Genomic DNA, 27455 nt, shown 5'->3' on the forward strand with positions numbered 1-27455 from the left:
AAAGATGCCCAGGTGGTCGAAATTATTCGGATTGGATTGGATTGTAAAATATTTATTGCGTCGAGAGCAGGTTGCGGAGGCACGTACTATATGGCCGCTAGCCCATGGCTAGCGGCGACCTCGTTGGCCCGCTCGATTGCCCGCACTTGGATCTTGGGGTCCGAGCTGACCAGCACGGCCTCCCACCGCTCGGGAGAAGGGAGCTGTATCAACTCCGCCGGAGGCGGATCATCTGCGCAATTCCACAGAATGTTCGGAGACCTCCACTACGACACCTCTTTCTCTCTTTCTTCTTTCACTCCCACTTTCCTCCCTTCCCTTACGGCGCGATTAAGGTGTCCACCGAGATATGTGAGAGAGATACTGCGCCATTTTCGTTCCTGAAAAACCAATTTATGCGTTTCGTGTCATTATAGTTTCTGTTTTTCGCCCGTGGCATCAGTGGCCCTCCCCGTCAAATAGATGCGGGCCTTCGTTTCTGAATTTTTCCCCTCATCCATTCGCTTTTCTTGGGGAAGTACTTTTCCCAACCTAAAGACCACCATGCCAAAGCGTCGCCATTCTTTTGGCTCACCTGTCAGCCAGAATAGCGTATAGGCAACAAACTAACCGTGGCGGTGGTCTGGAGCATGGCTGGCGTCTCTTTTGGGCTGGGCGGGACGCTGCGGCCGTGCACCTTCTGGCGGCTTCGTTGCGCCGTGATCTCCAGTTCACGGGCGGCCTGCACCGAGCGTTCCTTGTGCCCCTGAGCGCCATCGCACCCGGCCGAAGACGTGCTCGAAGAACGGCGGCTGCCGCGGAGACGTTGCGTGGATGCCGGTGTACCCGCCACTCCGGTAGAGGCGGGGGCAAGCGCGTGAAAAGAGGGCTCCGCTGCGCCTGGGGGCTCGATCGCCTGACACACACTCAGGCGCCGAACAGGAGGTCGGAGAGGGCGCCCCTGAGAGACCGATGCGCCTGGTTCCTTCGGCGGTGGCTTCTCGGTCATGGCGTCAGCAGTATTTTGGGCAGTTAAGATTCCGTAGAACGACAAACGTCAGGGGATCTTCTTCTTCTAGCTCGTGTCCTTGCTTGGCACGTGTCATGAGCGGTAGCTGACTGCAGTTCGGTGCGCCGGCACGGGTGCAAACAGCATTCCTCGCTGTTCAGCTTGGCCGTTTGACTGGGGTGCTGTCATCAAGCACGTCTGTTGCAAAAAGAAACGTGCAGTCTATCTCATCACCGACAATAGTTGCCAGTGTGAAATGCTTTGAAGGAACTATGACGTACGCTGGGCTAGTCGGTAACTACTTATGAGGTGCAAAAAAAAAAGAACAGTGGTTACACCCGTGGGAATGCGGATGACCAGCGCTGTTTTGTTAGCATTGTGACTATGCAATTGCTGCATCTGTTTGAATGTTGCTGCAATGCATGAGTGGCAATTATTTCTTTTCTGGTTTGTGTGGAGTACAAGTGATACATGGTGTAGGATTTGTGCATTGTTTCGTGGAGGGGCTTTGTAGGCAGCATCCCGGAGTGTTCGTCCTCCGGTCGACCCACCGTGCGTTTGTGGCTCTGAACTCAAGGAGCCGCAGGTTCCTTGACGCTGCGCCTCGGCACAATCCTTGGCTTTCCCGCAAAGCGACGGATGTGACACGTCGCTGCTGCGGCGCTGCCATAACTGAGTTGGCTGCTGGTCCGCCCAGTCATTGCAGGATGTTTCGTGAGACACGTTTCAAGACAAGTCTTATTCGACCCGCCGCCCCATCTGATGACGGAGTTGTTGCGAGGCGCGAGACGTGGGCTGTTTGAAGGACTGGTCACGTGACTGCATACGCTGTAGACAAGATGCTCCCACATGACCCACTTCAGCTCACTGTCCGCGGCATTATGCGTACAATTGTAAGACGAAAGCGGAAAATTCAAATAAGGTCTAAATAATTAATGCGTGGCACAGCATGTTCATCGCGGATTTAAAGTTCTATTAGCATTTCATCTTTCTTAGCTTTATCTGTCATCCGTCATACTTTCATGCAAAAAAAGATTTCGAGAACAATCCGGTCCGAATAATACATATATTAAAATATTAATTAGTAATGTAGACTGTAAATCGGAAGGAGGGGTGTTGGGGATGTGGTCATTTGAAAGGGTTTTCACCTCAGTTATAGCTGCATGTCAGTAGTCATGAAAAGTGTTGTCTCGAAAAGTGCATAATAACGATATTCAAATATACATAGAATCATTTGATAATTTAGACTTAGTTGAAATAGAAATTTGCGGAACGGAGCAGTAATTAACGTAAATAGACTCCCTTACAAAAATTTTAGTAACATTGAATAGAAAGTCGTTTAAATGTCTTTATACTTTGTAGTAACAACCTATCAACCGTCTTACGACAATTGGCCACAGTTGCCCAAAAGGCTCAAGTGCATATTATTAATAATAATATTGTTACGTTGCCCGAAAGGCTAGTCACAAGCAAGGGCGACCGGAGCGCAGAGCGAACAACACAGGAGGCACCGAACAATAGCGCGCGCACACCAGTCAGGCACTTCCTTCTCATCGTCTTCTGTGAATATCCGTTGCATGGCCCCCCGTCCGGAAAAACACCGTCACGGTGTACAGGATGACGTCGAGCGGCAGGGCGAGAGGTAGGGTTTCAGGCGAGAGACGTGGACGATATCACGTTGAAGGTGGCGGGAGGAAGCGGGCTGGAAGGCTGGAGCGATCTCGTAAGTGACAGCAGTTACCTGGCGCAGGACACGGTACGGGCCAACATAACGGGACAGAAGTTTTTCGGACAGGCCGACGCGGCGAGATGGGGACCAAAGCAAGACGAGGGAGCCAGGAGAGAAATAGACTGTGCGGTGACGGCGGTTGTAGAACTCCTGCTGGGAGGCCTGCGAGGCGAGAAGTCGGGAGCGTGCAAGTTGACGGGCGTAGTCAGCACGGGCAATGGCGTCTTGGGCGTATTCAGAGGACGGAGCAGCAGGAGTAGGCAGCAGCGTGTCCAAAGGCAATTGGGGCTCGCGGCCGTATAAAAGGTAAAAAGGGGAGTAACCGGCTGTATCATGGCGGGAGGAGTTGTATGCGAAGGTAACATACGGGAGAGCGAGGTCCCAGTCGCGGTGGTCGGGGGAAACGTACATAGCGAGCATATCGGTCAGAGTGCGGTTGAGACGCTCAGTAAGTCCGTTTGTCTGCGGGTGATAGGCGGTGGTGAGCTTGTGCTTAGTAGAGCAGGATTGAAGAATGTCGTAGACAACCTTGGACAGAAAGCAGCGGCCGCGGTCGGTAAGAAGCTGGCGGGGAACACCATGGTGCAATATGAGGTCGTATAGCAAAAAGTCCGCAACATCTGTAGCTGTACTGGTTGGCAGTGCCCGCGTGATCGCATAACGGGTGGCGTAGTCCGTGGCAACTGCAACCCATCTGTTGCCGGAGGTGGACTCTGGAAACGGACCCAGACGATCCAAGCCGACGCGATGAAACGGTTCTGGGGGCACATCAATAGGTTGAAGTGTGCCAGCTGGGAGAGTAGCAGGGCGTTTCCGGCGCTGACACTCATCGCAGGCTGCAACATAGCGGCGTACGGAGCGGAACAGGCCGGGCCAAAAGAAGCGACGTCGCGCACGGTCGTATGTACGCGATACACCCAAGTGGCCAGCAGTGGGGAGATCATGGAGTTCATGAAGGATAGCAGGACGAAGGTGCTTGGGGACAACGAGTAGAAGGTTGGGGCCATCCGGATTGAGGCTGCGGCGATACAAGATTCCGTCAGAGAGCACAAAGCGCCGCATCGAGGGATCAGACGGGGTGGAATTGAGGCGGTCGATAATTGATCTCAAATCGTCATCGCGGCGCTGTTCTTCGCCCATGTTGGCAAGGACAGAGATAGAAAACAGGTCGGCTTCGGTGGCAGTGCCAAACAAGTCACACTGGCCAATGGGGTAACGTGAGAGGCAGTCGGCATCTTGGTGTAACCTGCCAGACTTGTAAGTCACGGTGTAATCATACTCTTGCAGACGCAATGCCCATCTCCCAAGCCGCCCTGTAGGGTCCTTCAGAGAGGAGAGCCAGCATAGCGCATGGTGGTCGGTTTTAACCGTAAAAGGGCGGCCGTATAAATAAGGACGGAATTTGCCAACTGCCCAGACAAGGGCTAAGCACTCACGTTCGGTTATGGAGTAATTGCGCTCGGGCGGAGAAAGAAGGCGGCTGGCGTAGGCGATGACACGGTCCTGACCGGATTGTCGCTGAGAGAGCACAGCGCCGATGCCGTATCCACTGGCGTCAGTACGGACTTCGGTGGGGGCCGCAACATCAAAGTGCGCCAAAATTGGTGTGGTGGTCAGCTTGGCGATCAAAGTGGAGAAGGCTCGTTCTTGGTCAGGTCCCCAGACGAAGGTGGCGTCTTTCTTCAATAGGTCGGTAAGGGGACGGGCGAGGTCGGCGAAGCCCTGAATGAATCGACGGAAGTACGAGCAGAGCCCCAAGAAGCTTCGGACGTCGTGGCAAGATCGGGGAAGGGGAAAGTCTTTCACGGCCCGGATCTTATCGGCATCAGGGTGAACCCCCTGGAAATCAACGATATGGCCCAAAATAGTGATCTGACGTCTCGCGAAACGGCACTTCGAGGAGTTAAGCTGTAGGCCGGCACGACGAAAGAGGGAAAGAATCTGGGAAAGGTCTTCTAGGTGGGATGAAAATGTAGGCGAAAATACAACGACGTCGTCCAGATAACAGAGACAAGTGGTCCACTTAAATCCCTGCAAAAGGGCGTCCATCATGCGCTCAAATGTGGCTGGCGCGTTGCATAGGCCAAAAGGCATTACTTTGAACTGATATAGCCCATCAGGGGTCACAAAAGCGGTTTTCTCACGGTCCTTCTCATCGACGGCAATTTGCCAGTAGCCGGAACGAAGATCTATGGAGGAGAAGAATTTGGCTCCGTGTAGGCAGTCAAGGGCGTCGTCAATACGCGGCAGGGGGTAGACGTCTTTTTTAGTGATCTTATTGAGATGTCGATAATCTATGCAAAACCGCCATGAGCCGTCCTTTTTCTTCACTAGTACCACTGGAGAGGCCCAGGGACTGTGGGATGGTTCGATTATGTTCTTGGAAAGCATTTTTGAGACCTCGTTGTTTATGACCTTGCGCTCGGCGTGGGAGACACGGTATGGCCTGCGGCGAATGGGAGGGGCATCGCCGGTGTCAGTGCGGTGCGTCACAGCGAGACTTTGACCCAGTGAGGTGTTGTAGACGTCAAAAATGTCGGAGAACGACTGGAGAAGGTCACGAAGCTGAGAAGTTTGGGCGGGGCGGAGATCGGTGGGCATCACGGTCGTGAATGCGTCCGAGGACAGCGGAGTGGACCGCGGTGGGTCGGGTGGGTCGCGATTAGGAGAGGCATCTAATGGAGCCACATGGCACTGGGCGAGTGGGGACAATGTAGCGACGCACATGCCGGCTGGAAGCAGCTGTGAGGAGAAGCCGAAGTTCAAGAAAGGTAGAGACAGGTTGTTGGCTGTGACGGTGGCGATGGTATGGGGCAGGACAACACTGCGGGTCAGTGCGAGGTCAAGGACTGGCGCAACGATGTAGTCACCCTCGGGAACAGGGCGAGAAGGTGTGAGGGAAACGAAAGATAAGGCTTGAGGGGGCAGGTGGGCATAGTCGGGGCAGGTCAACCGGAGCGACGAGTCGATGGGGTCAGGATTGAGTTGGGGAAGCTCGAGGTGAAGGACACCCTGCGAGCAGTCAATGAGGGCAGAATGATCCGACAAAAAGTCTAAACCGAGAATGAGGTCATGGGCGCATGTGGTAAGGACGGTGAACTGAACCGGCGTACTGTGGTCACCGATTGTCAGGCGAGCGGTGCACAGTCCCTCGACAGCAGGCATAGCACCATCCGCGACGCGCACACAGGACGTTGCAGGCGTAAGGACTTTGCGTAGGCGACGGCGGAGGGCAGCACTCATCACGGAAATATGGGCACCGGTGTCAATAAGGGCTTGCACAGGAACACCGTCAACTGTAACGTCTAGCAGATTGGGTCGAGTCGTCAGTAGAGGGTTTGAGGTCCGGGTCGTTGATGCAGCGTCACCTCCGGGAGCTGCATCACTTAGTTTTCCCGATGAGAGGGGCGGTAGGACGCAGCAGTTGAAACACGAGGCGACTGCGGTGAGCGTGAGCGGCGGGCCAGCGGCGAAGGCGAACGGGAGGACTGTCGTGGAGGTTGATCGGCGGCCTCAGACGTCTCGGATGGGCGGCGGGGTGAAAAGCGGCGTGTGTAGTTTGGACGGTAGTAGGAGGTGTCTCGCGGGGGTGACGACCAGGGGCTGCGGCAGTGGCGGGCAATGTGGCCGACCCGAGAGCATTGAAAACAGATTGGGCGGTCGTCTGGCGTGCGCCACTCATTCGGATCGCGGTAACGCCGTGGTGAATAATAGGGGGGACGGAAAGGGACTGGAGGTGGTGGCTGTGGGGACGAGTTTCCGATTGCGCACAAAGCCGGAGGCAGGTTGAGATGGGCGAGTTCTTGCCGCACGACAGCCTGAATAAGCGACACGGAAGGCAGTGTGTCATTAGGTGTGGTCGATGATGTTACCACAGGGGCTAGGGCTTCGAGTTCACGGCGAACAATTCTTGTCACAGTGTCGGTGACAGGAGGAGACTCTGAGGGCACTTGAGTTTGAAGTCGTTGGTCCTGGCAAGAAGATGTAGCGGCCGTGTTTGGAAGTCGGGAAAACTGCTGAGAAATGCGACGGCTTTTGACTTGTTCGAAGCGACGGCACTCCTTGATAATGCTGTCAACAGTTGTGCAGTCTTTGCAAACGAGCAGATGAAAGGCATCGTCAGCAATGCCTTTCAGCACGTGGCTCACCTTGTCGGACTCGCTCATGGTGGCATCGACTTTGTGGCAAAGTGCCAATACGTCCTGTATATAGGCCACGTAACTTTCCGTCGACGACTGCGCACGAGAAGCAAGCTGTTTTTTTCGCAGTGATCTGCCTATCGTCAGGTCTTCCGAAGAGTGCTCGCAATTTCTCTTTGAATATATCCCAACTGGTAAGTTCTTCTTCGTTGGTTTCAAACCACACCCTCGCCGTTCCATTCAGATAGAAAATTACGTTAGCAAGCATTAACGTTTGATCCCACCGGTTATATGCGCTTACTCTTTCGTAAAGGCTTAACCAGTCGTCGACATCGGTGCCGTCGTTTCCCGAAAATGTACCGGGGTCACGGGACGAAGCCATGACCACGAAAGGAGCAGCAGAAGTTGTCGGCGACTCGCTGGGTGGGGCCATGATGGTAGTAGCACCGGTTTGACGACCGCTTCGGAGCTCCGTGGTACTGGGAACGATACCCGGCACGCTCCACCAAAGATGTTACGTTGCCCGAAAGGCTAGTCACAAGCAAGGGCGACCGGAGCGCAGAGCGAACAACACAGGAGGCACCGAACAATAGCGCGCGCACACCAGTCAGGCACTTCCTTCTCATCGTCTTCTGTGAATATCCGTTGCAATATTAATAATAATAATAATAATAAAGAATACTTTATTGCGCAAAATATTAAAAATGGCTGAGGCTTAGCTCAGATTAAGCCTAGTCAGATGCGAAGCATATTGATGGCTAGGCTTGGTAAAGTTCCTCGCTTTGTTCTTCAGTTGTTGTAGAACGTTGTCGCCGAGTCGCATATTGAGCACGCCGCTTAGCCAGACGTTCATCCCGCTCTTCATCGGTCTCTGTGGCACGCTGAAGCTTTCGCTTCTCGTTAAAATCAGCCCTGCTTCTAAGCGGCATCCCAACACCTGGCCGCCTCGTAAGTGCCCGGAGAGCGAGGCAAGCTCAGCTTTATACCGCTGCTGTAGCGTCACGTGGTCAGCTGCAGCGCCTCTGATGTGGAGCCTCCACCGCCGTGGCCGACCGCGCGAGCCGGCAGCCCATCATCATCATCATCATCAAAACGTTTATTTCCACCGAAATGAGACTCCTTTTTGGACCCCCCGGCACGCAGGCCTAAGGGAGCCCTGCTTAGGAGCCTCGCAAACTGAGGTCTGGTGAAGACACATTGTCGCTTCACGGCCTCAGCCGCCAGGCGGATGGCTTGTTGCTGCTTAGCGGGGTCCTCGCTCCGCAGCAAGGTCTCCCAGGCTTCTCTATCTTCTATATTTTGCTCGGCGCCCGGGCTTCCAGCACATTCCCATATGACATGGTCGAGAGTGCCCCTCTCCCCGCACGTTATGCAATATTGGTCTTTCTCCTCTTTGGAGATTGTTATGTATACCCAGAAGGGGCTTATATGATTCCCCCCTTGCAATCTTCTCCACGCAATTGCCTCCTCTTTTGCGAGGGAACGGTCGGGCGGCGGATAGACCCTCCTGCTCAGCTTATAATGTTCCGTGATCTCGTGGTATGAAATTAGGCTATCTTTCATGTCTATGCGGGAGGGCTGCTCTGCGGCCGCCCGGTGATAGAGAGCTCGAGCAAGCTCGTGTGCAGCCTCATTTCCTGCAATAGACTCATGCGCTGGGATCCATATTGTCTCTATGTTACGTTCTATCGGCCTCGCCTCGGGGACGTGTTTGGCCTCTTCCGAGATTCTTCCTTTCGCGAAGTTTCTTACTGCAGTTTTGCTGTCACTTAAAATCGTCGTGGCCTTTGTACCGACGCAAGCGAGCGCTATCGCCAACTCTTCCGCCGCATTGGCATCTCTCGTGCGGCTCGAAGCCGCTACCGTTGGTACTCCTGCCCCATCGACCACAGCGGATACAGCCGCCCCGTGCTGTCCGCACGCCGCGTCTACGTACGCCACTTGGTCTGCCGGTCGCTCCTTCATCTTCCTCTCGTAGGCCTTAGCCCTATGTTCTCGCCTTTCCTTGTTATACACGGGGTGCATGTTCGGCGGCATAGGTGGGACGCATATCTTGGCCCTGATTCCTGCCGGGATGTTTACCATCTTGTGCGTGCTACTTTCTGGCCGGATTCCTACCCATTCGAGTATTGTCCTGCCCGTTTCAGACTGGCCGAGCCGTTATAATTGGGATATTCTCACCCCCTCTGCCAGCTCAACCCATTTGTTGTGTACCCCCATTTTTTCAAGCCGCTCCGTCGACGTAGATATCGGAAGTCCCAGAGCTCGCTTGGCGCATTTCCTCAATATTCTGTCTACCTTCTCTATTTTTGCCTTGTTCATGTTTAGGTACGGCGTCGCGTAGCAGATCCGACTTATTACGTACGCCTGCGACATTCTCAGGAGATTCCTTTCTTTTAGTCCTCGCCCTTTTACCGCTACCCTCCTGAATATGCCTACCACTTGGTCTGCATATGTGGCTAATTTCTTTATGGTATTGGTGTTGTTGCCTTTCTTGTTGATAAACATGTCTAGGATCCTCATTTCCTCGACCCTGGGCACCTCCAGGCCTCCCACCACCACTTTAAATTCTACGTCTCTCTTGTTCCTGCTGTCGCTATTGTACACGAAGAGCTCCGACTTCTGCGGTGAGCACGCCAGGCCTCTTTCGGCCGCGTACTTCACCACTACGTCTGCTGCCCTTTGAAGACTCCCCTTAATTCCCGCGTCGCTTCCGTTATTCATCCATATGTTTATGTCGTCCGCGTACATGCTGAATTTTAGATCAGGGCCGCATGGCCGGGAGACCTCTCATCGCTATGTTGAATAAGAAGGGGGACAGTACGGCGCCTTGCGGGGTACCTTTGCTGCCCAGCCTTATGCCGGGGGACTCTGCGTCGTGGAATTTAATCACCGTCTTCCTCCCTTGGAGAAAGTCCTTGATGTACTCGTATGTTCTCTTGCCCACGTTTACCTCCTCCAGACCTCTGAGCACCGCCTCGTGTCGGACGTTGTCGAAGGCCTTCGTGAGGTCAAGACCTAGGATCACCTTGGCATCTAATCCTTTCTTGTCTACAATGTCATGTTTGAGTCTGAGCATTACATCCTGCGTGCTGAGCTTAGGTCTAAAGCCCACCATCTCGTGCGGCCATAGGTTTCCATCTTCCATGTATCTCGTTAACCTCGTTTGCACTACGTGCTCCATGAGTTTCCCCACGCAAGACGTCAGCGAGATCGGTCTTAGGTTTTCCAATTTTGGTTCTTTTCCCGGCTTGGGGATGAGAACAACCTCTGCCTGCTTCCATTCCTCTGGCAATTTACCTTCCGTCCATACTTTGTTCATGTACAGCGCAATTGCATCTATCGAGTCGTTGTCTAGATTCCTGAGCATGACATTGGATATTTTACCGGGCCAGGGGCCGAGCGAGTTTTTAGCTCAGCGATAGCTGCTCTGATCTCCGCTACCGTAATGTCCGCGTCTAGATCTTCATTTTCCGCTCCTCCATATTCTGCCTGTCGTACTTCTGTCGCGTCCCCTATGTAAATGTCCCTGAGCCTGTCCATCAGCTGTTTGTCCGTCCCCTGGAAAGCGTGTCTCGCTTTCATTTGGTTAGCGCTCGCTGCCTGTTTAGATTTTCCCGGGTCGAGGAGATGCCGCAATATATTCCACGTCTTTGCTAGGCTCATGCCCCTTTCCATTTCGTCGCACCTGCCGTACCAATTTTGCTCGTTTAGTTTAATAGCATACGTTTCCATTTCCTTGGTGTGTCTGGCTAACGAACGACTTAAATTTCTGTTCCATTTTTGAGACTTAAGTCTCTTCTCGAGCCTTTCCTTCTCCATCCACATGCTCATTAGCTTGCTATCCATTATCTCCGGTGCATCTTCCCCTTCAGCTACTGCTTCCGCGTGCCTGGCATCTTCCCTCAGCTGTTTCGTCCAGTCTCCTATGTCTCCAATTTCCTTAGCTTTGTGGCTTCTGCGAATCTCCCTGAATTTGTCCCACTCCACTATTCTCGCCTGTTTGAGTTTATGTAGCTTGATTCCTTCTCCCAGCTTCGTAGCTACGATGAAGTGGTCACTACCCAGATTTTCTCTGGTGTTTGCCCATTCTACCCTGCCTGCATTTTTACTGAAGGTAAGGTCCGGCGCGGTGTCTCTACTTACACTGCTACCTTCTCTAGTGGGCGCACATGGGTCGGTATGCAAGGTAAGTCCGAGATTTTGGGACTCCTCAAGGAGATGTCTGCCCTTCGGATCTTGCCTCGCGTACCCCCATTCCTGGTGTGCCACGCTAAAGTCCCCCACGATCACCAACGGGCTCTGGCCGGCCAGTTTGATGGCTTTTCTAAATATCGTTCCGAATTTCATTTTATTCTGCTTCGGGTTGCTGTAGATGTTAAGCAGAAATATGCTTTTTGCTCTCTTGCGTCCCGTAATCATTTCTAGCATTACCGCTTCTAGTTCCCCCGTACTCACTTCGTGCTCTAGGGTTGCTATATTCCTTTTCACCAGCGTGGCCACTCTGCATTTTTCACCCCCATCGCTATAGAAACTTTGGTATCCGGCCAGTTTTACCTGATTTCCCCCAGTTTCCTGCAGCGCTATAGCAATTGGTTTGTCTTCTACATGTTGCACGTGGTGCTGTAATAGCGCTCGCTTCCGTCGGTACCCTCGGCAATTCTATTGCCAAATGGTGGCGTTCTCTTTCTTACTTTGATTCCTGTCCATTGTTGGAAATACTACACTCTCCATATTCGCCATCCTCTCAGTGAGGCCGTTTAATGCCGCTAGGATCTTGTCCATTGAACCCTTAATGTCCCCTAGAGCGTTTAACCTTACATTCACTTCCTGCATCTGCGTTTCCAGCCTATCAATTTTGCTTCCAGATTTACTCGTTAGCTTCCTCTCCAGCGTCACAAGGGGGTCGGTCTCGGGCGCCTTTCGCTTTATCGAAGTGGGTCTAACCACCTCCGTATCCATTTTCTCGTCTGCTTCTTCTATCTCCGGTTTCGCCTCCGGCAATTTTCGCGCTGCCGCTTGCGTGGGAGGCGCCACCGACCTCGGCTTATTGTTTACTAATTCTTCTATCATTTTCCTCAGCTCCGCAATTTCCGTTCGTTGCCTCTTTAATTCTGCCTCTTGTTTCCCAATCTTCGCTTTGAACTCTGCATTTTCCTTCTTCATCGCTACTGTTTCTGGGTTAGCCTCGGTGACCTTGCTCGCGAAGCTTACCGCTTTCTCGGGCCCCGTCTTGGGGAGTCTCGGGTCCTCCCTGGACGGCAGGCTCGGGAACTCCTTCTTGTCCGTAAGTCTCGCCCCGGACTCGGATCTCGAGGGCGTCCCGGATCTGGACCTTCCCTTGGGCCCGTCCTTGGCCTGCTCTGCTCCGTCTTTCCCATCTTCTCGTCTAGCTGCGTCTTTCGTCGCCACGAACGGCTTCCTATACATCTTCCTACACTTGCTGTCGCCCAGCATGTGGGCTCCCCCGCACAGCTGGCATACGGGGATGCACGTGTGTCCCTGCTCCGGATTCTCCTTGCCGCAGCCTCGGCACTTCAGTTTTTTCGGGTCTGGGCATACATCAGCTCTGTGTCCCAGTAGGCCGCATGTCACGCACACTTCTAGCTTCTTCTTGTACAACCAGCATTTCTTGAAAGATCCCAGACACTTCACCCGCAAAGGCACCTCGCTTCCCTCGAAGAGAATCAGCAGGGAGCCGGAGTCCCCGAGTCTCCGTACGCCCAATATCGGCGGGTTCGCGTCACAGTCCAATGTTTCCCTGATTAGCTCCATATTCATGCTCATAGGAATTCCGTGTATGAATCCCTTGCCCGCGCCGTCCGGCATCGGTGCATGGTTGTTTACTTCCACCGTCTTCCCCCTGATTGTCAGTTTCTTGGCGTCTTGGTACTTCACAGCCCTGTCCTCGCTTGCTGATGCAACGAAGATGGTTTGTTGTGTCATGTTTATTGAGACCACGTCTTCCTTCATAAGCACCTTCGGATCCACCCCTGCTTCTTGCGCTAGTGCGTTCGCAACTTCAAATTCTTCCACGTTCCCCCACTTCGCCGTTATGCCGCCGCTCGGTCTGAGGAGCAGTTTTATAGGGCCTTTTGGTAGGTCTATTATTTTCTTTTCCACCGCTTTCTCCGCCAGCGTTTTCCCTAGTTTGGGCTTGAATTTTCCTAGGCTAGGTTGCTGCTACGCATTTATGTTCCCGCCATCTTCATCCGGTATATACATTTTGCCTTCTCGTTTAAACCAGCCGGTTTGAAAACCTGACTTTTCTGCTTCATCTTCTGGCGCCGTCATCTCGACGCAATCCTCCTCTCGTTCCTTCTCATCAATTGCCACCTCGGCCAGCTCCGGTATCTTGCGTGCGTCGTGAGTTCCCGACCACGTTGCGATGGTTGGTCGAACGCTAGGCTTAGCGCTCGGCTCCTACGAGGCCGCACAGAAATGGCGATAAAATCATGAAAACGGGCCTACCATCAAAACCTTGTATCCCTTCGAAGCTCCGTTGCTCCGGCAAACGGCTCTTGAAGTCTCAGAGTCCTCCGCCTTCAATATCTTCCGTTGTCGATCAAGTTCGCGGGAGCTCATGCGGAGCACCAAAAGACATGCCGGCGCCCCGGCAGCCCATCTCTCCTCTGCTGTGACGTCATGTTGTCACGTGGTCAGCCGCCGCGCCTCTGATGTGGAACCTCCACCGCCGCGGCCGACCGCGCGAGCCGGCAGCCCATCTCTCCTCTGCTGTGACGTCATGTTGTCACGTGTTGTCACGTGGTCACGCTAAAGGTCAATGGTAGCTCCACCGCCGCGCTCGACGGGCTGTAGTGTAGTTCTAGTAATATGCTTCGCATAAAAAGAATGTACAAAAATCCGGCCAGCCAAAGCCTCATAGGGCTTGAGTGGCAGAGCACGAGAGGCAGCGGAACCGCGCAGACATATACACAGGCATAAAAGCACATTAAAAATTACGGAACATCAAATTAGTACAGTGGCGAAATAAAAATACGCAGAAGACTCATGTTACATGTAAAAAAAAACTGATGAGAAAAAATTGCGAGGAAGAAAAACCGAAATGGCATGACATTACCCCCGGTCAGTGCAAAAAATACAGCAGCAACCAATGTAATCACAGGATTTACTTGACAGGTGGTAAATCATATGTGTACGACGTCGTAAACCCACTAATTTGTGTATCGCAGCATCTTGCTTATTATATGTTTGGTGTTTGCCCGGCGAACACTTGGAGGTAGCCTGTTAATGAAACAGGGAACGTAATAATCTCTTACTCGCTTTCCACATCTTGCAGACTGTTGGGGAAAGCAAAATGGTTTCTTCGGTCGAAGAGACCGCGTGGGAACATACGGATACGTATAGTCACTAAACCAAAAATGTTTCAGGACAATCGTTTCCATCAAAAGGCGATCAAAATCAGGTAGCGAAAATACCTTAAAGACATCAGAATTGGAGTGAAGGCCTAAATCATAGCAAATATTTTTTAACAAAGATCGTAGGAGAGAGTTAATCCTGCCCTTCCAGCGAACTGCACATTGACCATAAATCGCTATACCACAATTCATGCAGTACGCTATCACCAAAAGTGTTTACAATAACTTTGCGTATTGAGAGCGGCATGTAGTACCTAATGTTGTAAAATACACAGGGGACGGTTCAGAGCTTTCTACAAATGTGGGACAAGTGATCATTCCATGAAAGAGCACTGTCAAAGTATACTCCTAGGTATTTAACTGTAGTTGTATTGCTCAGGAGTGCACATGGACATTGCGAAAAATCAGAACCGTGCAAGAAGAGCTCATGGTTTAAATCTACCTTCTTCATCGGGCTGTGAAAGCATATAAGTTGAGTCTTAAAGCTGCTAACTTTAATTAGGTTGTGTGAGAACCAGTCTATAGCAATTGTTGCTGCAGCTTAAGGAGAAGAAAGTGAGTCACAGTAGTTCGGCGACTGGGATACGAGGACAGTGTCGTCAGCGTACTGATACAGGCCTAAAGGCAGGGCGTTTGAAAGGTCATTCACGTAGAAGTTAAATAGCATGGGAGTAATTATGGAACCTTGAGAAACACCTGCTTTAATTAGCAAAGAAGCGCTCCTTGCCCGCCCAATCGAGACGTATTGCGTTCTCTGTTGTAAAAAACATTCCAAAAGCGAGAGAAACACTCCACGGAAGCCTAACCTGGACAGTTTACACAATAACACACTCTGACACACGCTGTCAAAAGCCTTGCTGACATCCAGAAACTTTGCACACACCACTTGGTTACGTTCAAAAGATCGATATAACATGTCAGAAATGTCCTCCAAAAGCATTTCCGTTCCTTTACCTTGTACGAAACCGTACTGACGCTCTTACAGGATTTTGTGATTATCTAAAGACTTCTTCTGGTAAAGAGCAGATGTTTCTCTAATATTTGCGTCAAACAGGGCAAGACCGAAATAGGACGATAATTCTCATACCTATTATGTGCAACACCTTTGTGAATAGGGGTAATTATAGCCGCTTTCATGTTCGCCGGCGTCATGCCACTTGAGATAATGCTGTTGAACTGCGACAGCAACACACCTTCAAGTATGTCGAACTATTTCGCAGATCATGAACTGAAATGCCATCTATTCCCACAGATTTATTGCGCTTAAGACAAGAAATAATGTGAAAATTAGCGGCCAAATGTGAAAATTATTTTTGTGTTCCTTGACTGATCTCTACACGAATTCAGGCTACTTCTGTTCTCAAGAGCGGCCGCACAAACACATCGCAATATATTTTGTTCGCCCCGCAGGGGCACCTTGTGTAACGAGGTGTTGGTGCTTGGCGCCACCACGGGCCCTTAGCCCCCATACCGAAGCTGTCACCCGTACCGTGGCGATAGGTTGAGAGGTGGAGGGAAGAAACCATGAACAGTGGCGGTCGAGGAAGTGGACAATCCTCGGCCGATGGGCTCCTCGTCTGTCTAGCAGGCGGGGTGTCCCGGGACCTTCCTCTGTGTATAAGGGTGAATCAGACGCGACAGAATATTTGGAACCCTTAGTTTATACATGCCGTATGGATAAATTTGCAAAAAAATCTGATCGGCCCCCGAAAAGGGGTCGCACCGATGTGAAGAAATTGAATCTACAGAAGCCAGAAACGTTTGCGAAGTTTTTTTATGGTTGACTCAAACACTGATGAACCTGTAGCCAACCTGTCTGCATTTGTCATCGCCAACACCCTAAAAAGCTGCGTAGGCAAAGAGTACAAAGCAAAAAAGTAGCGAACCGGAGATCTCCTTGTAGAAATAAACTCAAAAGAAGAAAGCAGCAAACTGATGTCATTAGAGTCTTGGAGAAATGAGTGTGCAGGTAACCGCGTACCGCACCCTGAACCACTCAAAGGGCGTCATATCTGAATATGAACTCCTACAGAGTACCGATGCTGAAATGGAAGAAGAACTAGCTGAACAAGGAGTAATAGCAGCCCGACGAATAACCATCCGGAGAAACAATGCTGAAATCAAGACAAAACATTGTCTTAACTTTCAATAGCATAACTCTGCCTGATTCCATCCACGCCGCATACCTCCATTGTAAAGTCCGCCCATACATACCGAATCCGAGACGATGTTTCAAATGCTAGCGCTTTGGACACAGCATGTTGGCTTGCCAGGGTAAACCCACTTGTGTCACATGCGCAGAAGACGCACATACCGAGGAAAGATGCGAACGCACACCGAAATGCATCAACTGGAACGGCGCACATGGCGCGTACTCCAGGTCGTGCTTAGTCTGGAAAACAGAAAAACAATATATAACTTTCAAGACCACAGAAAACCTGTACTACCTTGAGGCGAAAAAACTCGTCACTTTCCAACAGAAAGGGACATACTCTGAAGCGGTGACGCGGGGACCGCCGCCGCCTTCAGTTTCTGTCGGCACACAGGTCGATCCGGTGGACCTGGTGTCGACACCCAAGTCCCCACCGCAGAAGCCGGTGGCACAGTTAAGAGGGCTGAAAATTTCGCGAGAAGACCACGCGATCCTCGCCGGAGGCCCTCAGACCCTACTTTCAGCAACGGCATCCTCGGCGACAGACGCCCAGAACAGCTCTGCTGAACTGGACCTGTCGCCCCACCCCTCTAAGAAGGCAACTGCTGGCCCAAGAGACTCTGCCCCTGGAGCAGAGCCTGGTTCAGTGGTGGCAACAAAAAAGACGAATGCGAAGGCCACGGGCCATCGCCAACAAGAAGCATCCTCCACGTCCACCGTGGAGGATATGGATGTCAGCGAAAGTCCGCCGACATCTAAAACACACGCATTCGCGGCGTCTCCGCGGAAATCCAGCGCCACGAAAGTGGCGATGGATTCAACTCCTGGTTCGCCACCGCTGCAGCGGCGGCGAGACTCCCTAGAGAAAAAAGGGAAACCACGAATCACTGCTCCTGAGAATAAATAACTTTCCCCAATCCCCAGCTTATCACAATGGCGTATCTAATACAATGGAACTGTAGAGGTCTACACAGAAACTACACAGACATAACCGATATGCTGAAAATAATGGCACCTACAGTTGTGTGCCTGCAGGGAACAAACCTATGGCCTCAGCACACAAACATCTTAAAAAATATAATATTTTCCGGAAAGAACGAGTCCAAGCTAGCCGACTCTCTGGAGGCGTCGTTATCGTTACGCAAAGCGATGTCCCTGCAAGAGAGGTACTATTAAATACGAAGTTAGAAACGGTCACAGTTAACATCATTAGCCATAAAACGATAACAATATGCTCTGTGTACATTCAGGCCGGAATGAAACGCGAACAGAGCATGTCAAGAAAACAAAATATTTTACCTGCCTACTTGCAGCCGAAGTGTACAAATAGCCTGATTCATGTGTCTGGGTAAAGGGCCTACTGAAATGCATAATCGAAATTAGGTTGTAAAGGAATATCTCGCTGCAAAGCAAAAATGTATGACATATGCGTGTTCGCGTTTCATTCCGGCCTGACTGTACATACCACCACACAACACAATTGCCATGCATGATCTAGAAGAACTTCTAGAACAGTTGCCTGAGCCATATGTGATAATTGGGGATTTTAACGCACACTCCTCATTCTGGGGAAGTGAGCATATTGATTCCAGGGGCCAGCTCATCGAGGATTTTATTTTTTCGAATAACATACGTTTAATGAATGCGGGAAAAGCCACGTACTGCTACCCCAGCTCTGGGAAAATGACCTCCCTCGATTTAGCATTTGCATCTCCATCGGTTTTTAATGATTTTATTTGGGATGTTTTAGACGACCCTCGGGGAAGTGACCACTTACCTACGGTTTTAAAATTAACATCAGCTACATCCATCCTCCCTACGAAGCCACGGCGATGGAAAATCCACCTCGCCGATTGGACACTTTTCAGAACGAAGGTCACACTAGAAAAAGAATATGCCGAAACCCTTACCATAGAAGAAATAAATGAAAAATTTGTCACATGCTTAATATCTGCAGCAATAGAAGCAATCCCACAAACGTCTGAAATTGCACGAAAAACACAAAAAGTTTGGTGGTCAAATGAATGCTCATTGGCTAAAAAGCAGCAAAACAAGGCTTGGGGCAACCTTCGCTGATATCCCACTGCAGGAAAATTGCTCATCTTCAAAAGGGCTAGAGCCAAAGCACGATACATTAGACGCAACGCAGAAAGGGCATCATGACAACAGTACATATCCTCCATAAACAGCTCAATATCATCAAAGAAAATGTGGAAGCAGGTGCGGAAATTCACAGGAAATTTTACTCCGTTCACATTTCCAATGCTAACAGCACCCGGTATTCAAACAACATTAGAAGAGCAGGCCAACGTATTGGGTGAGCATTTTCCCGCGGTTTCAAGCTCATCCAACTACACACACATTTTAAAAGCACAAAACAATAGTAGAAAAACAAAACCTTCCCTGTGGAACATGCATACATGAAGACTACAAACAGCTTATTACAATGCAGGAACTAAAGACAGTACTAATATCCGGTAAAATGACAGCACCAGGCCCAGACAATATACATTATGCCATGCTTGCTCACGTCTCTGAGACTGCCATACAGGCTCTCCTAAAATTTTTCAATAAAATAATGATGAGTGCAGAAATCCCCCAAGCATGGAAAGAAGCAATCCTAGTAACCTTCCTAAAACCTGGGAAACCACCATCTAGTCCCACCAGTTGCAGGCTGTAGTGCCGGAGCTCCCATTTCGCTGGCTGGCCCCCTGGAAACAAGCGCTGCGCGCTCGCCGACGCTCAAAGCAGGCCCAGACTTTCTCGGACAAGTCGCGACATGCAGCGTGACTCATCCCGCCGACGCGGCGCCGACACGGACCCTTCCTCCTGTCCTCCTCTCTCCGTCGGTGCGCACTCCTCCGACGCTCGCCGGTTCTCGACCATTGGTCTAATTTGAACGGTGGCCAGTGATTGGAGGATTTGAACGGCTGGCTGCCGTAACCGTTACCAGCGGCTATAAAAACGGAGCAGCGCTGAACCCGAGCAGCAGACGGGCAGCAGAAGAGCCATCACGCCGGAGCTACGCTCGCCGCCGGGGCCGCCCTTCGTCTTTGTGCTGCCCGTGGTGCTCTTGGCCCTTGTATCATGTAAAAGCCCTTGTACATACTGTACATAAAAGTTCATTTGACTCACCGTCGCCTCGACCGTTTCCTGGCTCGGACACCCAGTCCCAACAGTGGTGGCAGCGGTGGGATGCCCGACAGTCCCAACACTGGTGGCAGCGGTGGGATGCCAAATTCCCAACAGTGGATGGCAGCTGCGGGATCGACCGGCGTCAGCTACCTCGGCGCGGTGAGTGCCTGATGTTTTCCCCTCAATTCGCCAGACTGCTCTAGCACACGTGATTGTAGTTTAGAGTAGGGCTGTGTGTGTAGCACTGTGGAGAGCTTTGCTGTTTCGAGCCAAGTCGGAGCGCTTTGAAACGAAAGCTGGTGCAGAGAGAGTAAACGAGGCGTTGTTGGAAAGAATTACTTGCGCGTGTCGTACTAGTAGCGCTATAGTAGTGAACGGCAAGGGAATTCTAAGAAAAGGGCAAACTACAAGAGGTTATTGTGCGCGATGGAGAACTTCAAAGTGAAGGAACTCATCGAAATTTGTGAAGAGTTGGGCATTGATTTGGGCCCCGCAAAACGAAAGCATGCGATTCTTGAGATCATGCGGAAAGAGGAGGTAACGGCTGAGGAAGCCAATGAGGCCTGGGAAGAGATCACAGAACGCCGTGAGCACGAAGAGGCTGAAAAACAGAAGCAGCTTGAGCGCGAAGAGGCAGAAAAACGGAGGCAGCTTGAGATAAAACGGCATGCTCGCGCTAAGAAACTGATGGACCTGGAGCTTGAAGCACACGAGATCTTTTATGAGAGAGATAGAACATTGTTCGCTCTGCGTGAGACCAACGGTCATCAGCTGAGAGACAGGCCGCAGCCCTTCGTGATCGCCGAAGATATGGCGAAATATTTTGCGGAGTTCGAGCGCGTCTGCGAGAGAAAGCGCATTGAGCGGAATGGTTGGGCACAGAAGTTGGTAGCCCTGCTTTCCAGCGAAGCGTATGACGTTGTCAAGCGCCTGTTGGACGACGGCTTGGCGGACTACGATGAGCTGAAAAGCTTCTTACTGGCGAGATATAACGTGTCACCGCTGGACCTTCGCCAAAGGTACCTGCGAGAGAATAGCACCCCATCGTTTAACGATTTTCCGTACCAGTTTAAAGCCGACATTTTAGAGTGCCTCGAAAATGCTGAAGGGTCGGAAGATCGTGACGCAGATGTAGAGTGCGTAACTGTAGAGCAGAGCTGCCAGTGGGGCACAGAGGAAGGTAGTCCGTACGTGCCAGATGTAACTGCTGCTGTAACAGTGGGAATTGCCCCGTATTCGCCAACTGAGAAAGCCTCTATACCATCGGATAAGGTAGTCACAACATCGGACGATGCACTTACAGAGGTCTCGCCCATTGAAATTGTGGCGGAGTTACCGGAAAGCGGATCTCCTAGCGTGTCGAAAGCAGGAGAAGCTGCCGAACAGGGCAGAGAGGACGTCCGTATAGACATTAATGGAAACGCTTGCGCCGACGCAAGCGAAGTAGATGAGGACGGCACACCGTGTTGTGCAGCGCGTTCGGCAGAGATGCAGAAACCCGAAACTTACGATCAACGGAAGCAGGCGCATGGAGAGTTTGCGGACGCTGAGTTGTGCGTTAGTGTCTCTGGCGAGGAATGCGAAACGAGCCCCGTGCTTTCGCACTGCTCTGAGCTTTGCGATATTCCAGAAAGCAGCTGCAGTAGCGAGAACACCGCGACTGAGAGCAGAGCCGACCCTCATCCGCAATCGGCTGAAACGCGTCATGAGCACGACGCGAGCTGCGTGTCAACACTAATGTCAGGAGTAAACACTGGTTCGTCCGCGCCTGTAGAAGCCAAGGTGCTGGACGACAGTGGAGTACAGAACCTCCCAGACGACATGGGAGCTGTAGACGTCGTTCCTTCCGAGAAAGATGAGGACGAATGCGCACTCAGAGACGCTGAGCAGGAAGAGCGCAGCTTTGAGGAACTTAGTAAAGGCGCCAAAGACAGGCCTGATCTAGGTAGCACATATGAATCAGCTGACAATCAAAGCGACGTTGTCAGAGAGCAGAAACTTAGGCGACGGAAGCAGAATGTGCTTTCACAGGCGAAAGTGAAAGGAAAGCTCACGATAAAAAGCTGCAACCGGAAGGAAAGGCACCGCCAGTTCAGGAATGTGAGCTATCGCCACAAGGTGATAGCGAAACAGGAGAAACAGTGCTGCCGTCGAAAGGAGAGGAAAGGCAAGCTCAAGAGAGAGAGCTGTCACCGAAAGACGATGGAAGGCAGGCAAAAGAAAGAGTGGTGCCGCCGAAAGATGAAAGGCAGGCATAAGAAAGACAGGCGCCGCCGAAAAGAGAGAAAGGGCAAACGCGCGAGAACGGGTTTCCACCATCGGAAGCGCCAGCGTCGCCGGCAAAATGACTTCAGTAAAGTCAGTCACGTTGTCAGCCCTGAAACTAGCGTCAGAACCAGAGCTAAAGAAATGTGCGAGGCATTACTATCGCGCAAAGCGAAGCGCGTAAGTGTGTCGCGGCACATAGGTCTGGGCAGTAGAATAAACTGCAAAAAGAAATCGTGCAAACATTCGCGCGGAAAAGTGCACCAAGGCACCAAACCGAGATTCAAGAGAGCGCTGCCCGGGAGGCGAAAAATTAAGGAGCGGGACAAGTGTGAATCTTGCCGCCAGCACAGAGAGCGAGACGCGCAAAGGCACGTGCTCTCATGCGGGCTCTCGCTTTCCGCTGCATTCACGGGAGAAACCGCGCTCCCACAAAGAGCGGCACGCGCGCGGAAGGAAAGCGCGTGTACGGCTCAAAGAGCGAAAGATTGTATGAGGCCGCAGTGACAGGGGCAAGAAAATTGCCAAGAAGAAACCGTCTAAGCGCCCGGCCAAGCACAGTTATCGCGATGAAAAGCCGCGTGTCAGGATAACGCTATTCGGTAGGCGTGAAATCAAAAGGCCGTGTAGATACGAACCTCACATTCAGCGGAGAGGCAAAACGGCGCGCGAGAAATTGAAGACTCGTGGATCTCACTTGCCACCACGAACAAAGAGAAAGAAAGAGCGGTCCCATCGGAAGCGTTGCGCACTCGCTGTGGGACGTCGCGACTGGCGCGCGAAGCGCAAAGAAAGGGATAAGTCGCAAGTGAGTGAAAGCGAATCGCTCTCGTACTGTACCTCCCCTAGAAACTGGAAAGACAAGTACAGGGAGAGAGAAAAGCGCGTATACCGCGAAAGAGGCAGAGATATTAGCTACCACGGTAGTAGAGAGAGAAAGAAAAGCGCGTCTACCGTGAAAGAGGCAGAGACGTTAGCTACCACGGTAGTAGAGAGAGAGAGAAAAGAGCAGCTACAGCGAAAGATGCAGAGTCATTAGTTTCCGCTGTAGCGGGTGTCGTTTACCGTCCGTTAGAAGCGAGGAAAACGCGAACGTAGACGCACTAAGCCGTGTGTTCTAAGCAAGGCTGGCTTCGCCTCCTCGTGACCTACATTTTGTCTCTTCGCGAACAGCTGTAAGTTCGCTCGTAGATCGGGGGAAAAATTTATGTCCTCATTTGTGGCCTCAGCTGAGAGTTTTCCTGGCCGAGTGATCTCAAGAGAGCGAATTTATTTTGCATTCATTTCATTCCGAATGTTTCATGTGTTTGACACTTTGTTGAGTTTATTACTTTAGAGTTCTCGTATCCCACATGCGTCTCTTGTAGAAGAGGGAACAAAAAGGGGACAGAAATATAGCCAGCAGAGTTTTTGTGACTTCAAGTCTGGTGTATTGACGGGTGACGGAGGGCACTTGCTCGTGTTGGGTGTTGCCTGTTGTCGGTCGGTTCTTCGCAACATGCAGAACGATCAACGACCGATGCTGAGAAGCAAGCTCTTCCGAAGGACCGAGCGAAGCTGATCCAGTCACCTGGGCGACTAAGCTGCGGAGCAGTGATCCTGTCCTGACGAGCGGGACCCGTTCTCGGAAAGGAGCCTGGAGCTACCTGCGGCTGAACACCGGACGAGAACTTGGAGGAGCCTGGCGTACGAGCGCGCCCCGCATCCGAGCCACGCGGAAGTAGCTCGTCTTCGTGGCGCATTGTCTGGCGGCGGTGGTGCTGTAGTGCCGGAGCTCCCATTTCGCTGGCTGGCCCCCTGGAAACAAGCGCTGCGCGCTCGCCGACGCTCAAAGCAGGCCCAGACTTTCTCGGACAAGTCGCGACATGCAGCGTGACTCATCCCGGCGGCGCGGCGCCGACACGGACCCTTCCTCCTGTCCTCCTCTCCGTCGGTGCGCACTCCTCCGACGCTCGCCGGTTCTCGACCATTGGTCTAATTTGAACGGTGGCCAGTGATTGGAGGATTTGAACGGCTGGCTGCCGTAACCGTTACCAGCGGCTATAAAAACGGAGCCGCGCTGAACCCGAGCAGCAGACGGGCAGCAGAAGAGCCATCACGCCGGAGCTACGCTCGCCGCCGGGGCCGCCCTTCGTCTTTGTGCTGCCCGTGGTGCTCTTGGCCCTTGTATCATGTAAAAGCCCTTGTACATACTGTACATAAAAGTTCATTTGACTCACCGTCGCCTCGACTGTTTCCTGGCTCGGACACCCAGTCCCAACAGTGGTGGCAGCGGTGGGATGCCCCAGACCCAACAAGGCCAATAGCACTCACTAACTGTATAGCAAAACCATTCGAAAGCATTCTAAACATCAGACTAACCTTCATACTTCAGTCCCGGCAACTTTTAGATATACACCAGTGCGGGTTTAAAAAGACATGTTCCACAACCGATCACCTTGTTCGCTTTGAGAACACAGTCCGGGAAGCGTTCATCCACAACCAACACTGTATCGGGGTCTTCTTCGACCTGGAGAAGGCTTGCGATACCACGTGGAGGTTCGGTATCCTCCGTTACAATAGCGGTCCTAGGTATCCGCGGCAGGATGCTGGGCTGTTTGAGCGACTTCCTAACCAACCGCACATTCAGAGCCCGCCTAGGCGCAACCTTCTCTAACACTTTTATTCAAGAAACTGGCGTACCCCAGGGGTGCATCCTCAGCACGACCTTATTCATCATCGAAATGAACTCCATAGGAAAAGTAATCCCAAGATCCATAGTGTACTCAGTTTATGTAGACGACCTCCAAATAGCATGCACATCTTCCAGCATACCTACCTGTGAGCGACATATACAAATAACAATAAATAAACTGGCTACCTGGGCAGATAGAAACGGATTTAGATTTTCCCCTCAGAAAACAGTAGCGGTTCTGTTCTCTTTGAGACGAGGCCTACAGGCCGACCCCACACTATATTTAAACCAAGCCCCATTACCTGTCAAAGAAGGGCATAAATTTCTAGGGATAACTTTCGATAAAAAACTCACTTTCTTGCCACATATAAACAGCTTAAAGAATAATGCTTCCCAGGCCCTCAGTGTGCTGAAACTACTGTCAAGAAAACGCTGGGGGTCTGATAGGGCTTCCCTGTTACATATATATCGTTCTCTGGTTCGCTCTAAGTTAGACTATGGGTGCATACTGTATGGCTCAGCACGACCGTCCTACATAAAACGACTGGATCCTGTCCACAATCTTGGTTTAATGTTGTCTTCCGGTGCCTACAGAACTTCCCCAATAGCAAGCCTGTATGTGGAAACTAATGAACCTTCCTTAGAAGACCGAAGAACTGCACTAACTTGTATATACATCCTCAAAATCTTTTCTCAGCCCAAACATCTCTGTTACCCAATTGTCGCGAAATGCCCATCCCGAATACTCTTCAACAACAAGCCTCACGTGATTAAGCCGTTGCTCTTGCGCTTCAAAGAAAAATGCCAAGCTCTGAACATACTTGAATTAAAAATATTGCCCCAAGACACGAAGCGCTACCACCGTGGTACACTCTCCCCACAGTGAGTGACGTCACACTAACGCGCCGCAGGAAAACCTGTACTCCACAAGACCATACAATACAAGAATATCTAGCACTACAAGAAAAATACATAAAGTACACTGCATTTTATACTGATGGGTCAAAAACTCATGCTCATGTAGGAAGCGCAGTAATACAAGGAAAAAATAAAAATGCAGTACGACTGCCCTCATGTGCTACAGTTTTCACCGCTGAGTGTTATGCCATCTGTGTTGCGGTACAGAAAATAACAAATGAAAACATCAAAAACTGCATCATTTATACAGATTCACTCGGCGTCCTTACAGCATTAAACTCAAAAAATGCCACCGAGCCACTGATAGGAAGCAACATACCCAATATAGTAAAGGTCACAACACAAAAACATGTTATAAAATTCTGTTGGGTTCCCAGTCACATTGGCATTAGGGACAATGAGAGAGCCGACATGTGTGCTGCTCAAGCCAGAACCATGGAAATAAAACACGGGAATTTGCCTCCTAAGGATTACATGAGGTTAGTGCGTAGCACACTAAGAGCCAAATGACAAGCTTCCTGGGAAAATAAAGGAAACAACAAGCTGCATACTGTAAAGCCCATCTTAAAAGAATGGAAATCAAGCCGCCATAAAGCGCGTTTTATCGAAGTAATGTTATGTCGTTTACGCATAGGTCACACACACTTCACCCATAGCTTCTTATTAACAAAAAAAGACAAACCTGTGTGTGAAATGTGTGGTGAGGAGCTCACAGTTAATCACATTTAATTTCATGTTCGCATCTCGAAGAACTTAGAAAAAAAAATGTTTTACTGTATTCTACAATGAAGACATCCCATTTCATCCCGCATTGCTTTTAGGCGAGGAAACACTCGTCAAGGTTTCACTTGTTTGCAAGTTCTAAAGAAAGCCAATGTTTTAAATTTAATATAAAGTAACATCTATACACTTAATATAACATCATCTAACCTTGTGTTTGGCGCATGATAGCCACAGTCACTTATGCGCCATAAAACCCCACATAACTAACTAAATATTTTGTTCGCGTTTGTTTCTCTTGCAGCAGGTAGGAGAAAGTAACAACTTTACTTGCTGTTCATTTTTGCTATCTCTTTGTAGATAATGTAGCACCATTTTTAGCTATAACAGTTGTATGGTTAAAATGTGCGAACAAATACTACAGAGGTGATCATGATTGTCAGAGTGCTCGAGTGGCCCTCTCTAAAGCAAATGAATCAAAATGTGCGTGCAAGCGGGGACACAGCAATTCAGCAAGCGGGAACACAGCAACATTCGACACCATCTTCGTGGGGTATCCTGCTGCAGATAGCCTGTTCACCTGTGCGTAGAAACTGCCTTTTGTCTGATGCAGACATGATCTTTGTAGTCTGCGCAAGATCAAGGGCACCGATGCGGGTCAGGCAGAAAGAAAAAGAACAGTGTGCATCCCGTATGTGCACGAAGTTTCGCACAATATAAAGAAGATAGTGAGCAAAGAGGCATTAGGCTGTTTTTTTCAGCCAGGAACAAACTTAGCGGATTGTGCACGCGTGTTAATGAGGATGGAAGCAAAAAAGGCTGCCAGAAGAAGCATAATCGGAAGTTTATTTAGTGTCGTGTTGGTGTCGTTTACAAGATCCCGACCTCTTGTGGCAGTTTCTACATCGGTGAGACGGGACGATGCATCAACGATAGACTGCGTGAACATGCAAAAGATACAGAGAACAAGTCTCGCAGAAACCATCTTGCTGTGCACTGTGCTGAGTGTGAAGATTGCGAAGCGCACCTCAATCGGACCACTATCATCGCCCGTTATAAAGATAAGACCAGAAGGATCATTTCGGAGGCTTGCCATATCAAAAAGCTTGGTAACACCTGTATCAGCAGCCCATCGATAAATCTACTATCAAAGGAACTTGCGTATCTTAATCAGTGAGGTGCCTTTTTTTAGTCAAGTTGTGTGGTTGTGCGGTATCTTTCTCTCATGCTTATTTTGTGTTTTTCCTCTTGCCATTTCATTTATATGCTGCCTCACCTGTAGCAATAAACCATTTGGTTGTTAGTCAGCGCTGGTGTTTTGTCCTTCTTCTGTCTCGTCTTTGATTGCGCTGTTTT

At 50.7% G+C, this 27455-nt stretch overlaps 1 pseudogene across 1 annotated transcript in view; it reads right to left on the bottom strand.

Moving 5' to 3' along the window:
- Window positions 1–9357, bottom strand: part of LOC149327514 (uncharacterized) — a 31545-nt pseudogene extending 22188 nt beyond the window's left edge. Inside the window, exons 1-2 of the transcript XR_016286546.1 lie at window positions 8034–9357; window positions 611–791 (exon numbers count right to left, since the gene is read on the bottom strand). The product of XR_016286546.1 is annotated as an uncharacterized LOC149327514 (transcript). The remainder of the gene's footprint in view (window positions 1–610; window positions 792–8033) is intronic.
- Window positions 9358–27455: the final 18098 nt, after the last annotated feature.

Source organism: Amblyomma mixtum, chromosome 10, assembly GCF_055824585.1.
Source record: "Amblyomma mixtum isolate Tamu chromosome 10, ASM5582458v1, whole genome shotgun sequence".
Taxonomy (NCBI): Eukaryota; Metazoa; Arthropoda; class Arachnida; order Ixodida; family Ixodidae; genus Amblyomma; species Amblyomma mixtum.